The sequence below is a fragment of the Nothoprocta perdicaria genome, unplaced genomic scaffold (assembly GCF_003342845.1).
Source record: "Nothoprocta perdicaria isolate Ctin4 unplaced genomic scaffold, notPer1 scaffold_8, whole genome shotgun sequence".
NCBI classification, from domain to species: domain Eukaryota; kingdom Metazoa; phylum Chordata; class Aves; order Tinamiformes; family Tinamidae; genus Nothoprocta; species Nothoprocta perdicaria.
In genome coordinates this window covers 5,512,388-5,516,584 of record NW_020456087.1, presented here as the reverse complement: position 1 = coordinate 5,516,584, position 4,197 = coordinate 5,512,388, and positions in this window count along the sequence as shown.

Sequence of the window (4,197 nt, the reverse complement as noted above, 5' to 3'; positions counted from 1 at the left end):
TCCAGGCTTCATTGCTCTTTCACCTGAGTGGCTCTCATACAGTGGGTTACAAACTGTACCTGGGAAGGATGGGAGTGCCAAGAGACTTGCAAGGTGCCCTGATCCCAGACCTACAGACAGATCTTTTGAACTTCTCCAGAATAATGTATTTTAAAAGCAATTGTCTAGCTACCTAATTATCCTAAGAGGTTAAAATACATCACAAATGAGGGCTAGAATTTTGTAAGAAAGCTAATGGGTTTAGGCACTCAAGTCATATAGAATTTCACCGCTCAGACTTTATTGAACAGATTTTCTAACCCGTAGGCAAAACTTGTACATGACTGAAGCAGGCTCACATCCACCTGATGTTTGCTTTTGTAAGTTTTCCCTTCTGAAAAGAGATATTCAGTGTTTTTTTTTTAGAGATTGTAGTGTGTGAACAGCAGAGGAGATCTTAGCCATCCCTAGGTGCCTTAATGACCTGGGAGACTCCTGGTGAACGCTGCCAAAGAAAACGGCAGGAGAGATCCCACAAGACATCCCAAAGAACACACAAACAGATGGGAACACAAAGTTTTGGCAACAGAGCAGATGCGAGGCAGAGGAGCACAACTTGCTACTTGTGCATTACTGATCTTAAAATGCAACTCGCTAGCCTCGTTGCAGGCCACATTGTTGCCAGCTTTTACCCTGACCCTCTGGATCAGGGTCTGTCAATGAAACGTCACCACAAATTATGTTTTTGTTGGCTCCCAAGAACATTGCATTCTTAAAACGTGAGCTGGCTGGGTCTGATGTGCAGAAAATGTGGGGGAGGGTAGAAACTGCCTCCAGAATGAAAAAGACCCAAGACACTGGCTCCAGGAAAAAGCCTGACAGAGCATGAGGCTAGAGAACGAAAAGGGCAGGCCAAGCACGCCAAGGAAGAGCAGAGCCTCTGGTACTGCAACACGGGCTTCTGCACCGCTGAGGGAAGACAGGCCTCAGCATGCTCTTCATTTTATCCCCTGGATGTGATCTCCAGAAAATATAGATAGATAAAATGCCACAAATGCACATGAATGAGAAGCCTGGATTTCTGCCTTGAAATATTTTTCCTTCAGCCTTGGTGCAATATATTATATTAAGTGGCACTGTAACTGCAGGGCAGTGTCTAAATCCTTTGGGGAAATTAGATCCTCGGGACAAAGTCCCAGTCACATTTTAGAGAACTTCTCCCCATGTTTGTCCAGAGCAACATGCTTCAAACTAATATAGGAAAGAGCATTATTCTATATTTGATATCAACACATTTAAAATTTGCACGGGGTGAATATATCCTGCACGTTTATATCTCAGTATCATCACAGCTTGCAGCAGTGGGACTAATAAAGAACACCATGAATTACTTAGGGTGCATCAGAAGAAATGAGGAAAGGATGGACGAAGAAAGGACATCACCCAAGGAGTACAGTAATATTGGAAATACATCCAAGGAAAATGTAAGAATAGACAAGTTGAGGTGGGGAGAGGAGAGAAAAAGTGGAATTGCTTTGCTGAAGAAAGGGAGGGGGAACCTTTCACTGTTTGGCTTTCATAGAGAGCAGCGAGCTGAGATGTACGATGAGGGGAGCTTGTGTTTCTCTGCTGAACAAGGTCATTAAGCATAATTAATACACTCATTAAGAATAGATGCAACCRCCTCTACTCAGAAGTTATGAAAAGCAGGAATAAATTAGGCAGCAAGTGGAAGATCGTTAACCTCATGGTTGCCCACACCCAAGCACAAGTTGAACGAGCCTCCCGGAAAGGGGAGCAGCTGAGCAGGGCGCAGCGCGACGCGCTAACGCTCGGCAATAAGGGAGCASGAGCGCAGGACGGACGCAGTGCCCCGGGAAGGCCTCTGAAGTGGTAAATAGTCGGGCAGCTGCGTGCGCTATGAAAAAAAGGAGCTGCTGTTGTTCCCATTACAGCTTGTGCCGCTACCACGTTCCAGGGCTGATAGCGAGACTGAAAGAATTCATTAAGGAAATGGACATTTTTTGAGCGTAGCCTTTGTTGCTCATCACTTTTGTTTCTTTATTTAACTCTGATCATTTCTGAACTAGATAGCCAAAATTCTCAAGTTCCAGAAAGGCAGCGTTCCCAGTGACCCCAGGAGGTTATCTGGCAACGTGCTCATTCCCTCACAGGGAAAATGATTTTTATCATCAGCAGTTCCTTTTTCCTCTCTCCATCACGTCTCATGTAACTAAGTTAGAAAAACGTGGCCTATTAGTCTAGCTCTATCTTCAGTCCTGGCAAGATAATGTGATCTTGCTATGATGTTTATATTTTTAATACCTGGTCTGTTACATCCCTGTTATAATAGAAGTGCRACTCAGTGCAGACCACATGCATTTATTTACTAGTCAAAAGGCTGTAATAGTTCCCACTGTTCTTTCCTATTCGTGCTGTAAACRGAAAAGGAATGGGAAAAAGCAAAATGACCGTGTAAAATATTGTTCTTAGAGACAATCTAGATTGCAGTTTTGGCTTTACCTACATTATCTTTGCCCATAGATGAAAGGAAATACGTCAATGAAAGAGGTTTTTTGAGATTAAAAAATCTATTAGGCCTATAGTAATCTCATTATATAGGAGATTACTATATACTGAACTTCAAATACATATTCTTTGTTATTTTAATATTTATTTTAAGCTATAAAATTTTGTATAAGAAGCCCATATTAAATAAATATTGTATTACAAAGTCTTCCCTATTTAGAGGTGTCTAAGAGCACAATCCTTAAGAAAACAACCTTGCTTTTACTCATTTATGTAACAAATTACACATGACCCAAGTTAGTAAAGCAATAATGAGAATAATCATTGGCAAATGGGTAGACCTTTTAAAAAGTGCTTTATACTGCATATTTCTAATCTTGACCTGAGATATTTGTGAGAGTTTCTCATTATGTGAAGGATTTTAGCATAAACTTTTGTTTCTTATTGATAATATAAGCAAAMAGTTTCATTTTATTCCGCATCTTTTTATCGTTATTTATAACAATGGAGAACACAGCGTTTCTCTGTTCAGCTTTCTCACATGTTAAGTTGTTAACAATTGCATTCTTGCAAGAGAGTAAAGTCTGCCAGTTATGATGCTGACTTCACTGTGGGCAGGATAACACGTTTGAGCCTGTTTCTGCAAAAGGCAGCAGGGAAAAGACTCCCCTGAATTATCATGGCGCAGGATGAAGACATTTAAGGATGATCCACAAGAAGTGGGTGTTAGATCGTGTGTGACAAGTTCCCTGAAGTTTGAAATGCACCGAATCTCTGCATCAATTCGTTAGCACAGTTGGGAAATGAGTAAGGTCTCTAAGGATGGCAGCCTTTTCTAATGACCTACTAATGGTTAATACTGCAAATATGATATCTAAAAATCCCCATAAAATCACATGATGCAGACAGCGCTTAGAGGATATAGTGAGTGCAACAGCTTTTGCTTTAGATCTTCTAATGGTAACACATTAGAGGATTTCAGTTGTTTTTTTATTTTTCTTCTGTGTTTTCTAAATGCTGACACAGATACTGAGTCCTGCTATTGGGTCAGTAAAGAACTGGTTTATGAAAGACGGGAAAAACTTCTGCTAAGGGAATAACAGATTCAGGATTCATTTCATCTTGTTTTAGTGGATTTTCATACCTCATTTTCATCCTTCATTTTCATCCTTCATTTTACATCTACTGAAGAATATTCATCACAGTCAGTCTATAACTCACAAGCATTTGAGGGGCCTTCTGTAGCCAATTTGTGTACAAAGATTATCATCAGTGGAGTGAACTTGTGCTTTACAACACAGGTGGTAGCAGCTATTGCTGGAATTTGAAAGCAGACGTGGGTTTAAGTGAATTTACTACCACTAACATCTGCAAAAATGCAAACGGAATTTAACCAATCCCCTAGTTATCTGTTATCAACACTCACCCCTGTTGATAATGACAACATGAAAGTCATATTAACAGAAGGAAAGACAAAGGAGATGCTTGACATTGCCCACACCCTGTAACCTGATCTGTACCTCAGAAGGGGATTTTTCTGGTTTGGCAAAGGAATAATCAAAACCATTTTTAATAGGTAAAAAATGAAGGTGGTAGCAAAATGGAAGCAAGCAACTGCTAGGGACTGCCTAGATTATGTACTGGCTTCTGAAGAAAAAGAAAAAGAAAAAGAAAAAGAAAAAGAAAAAG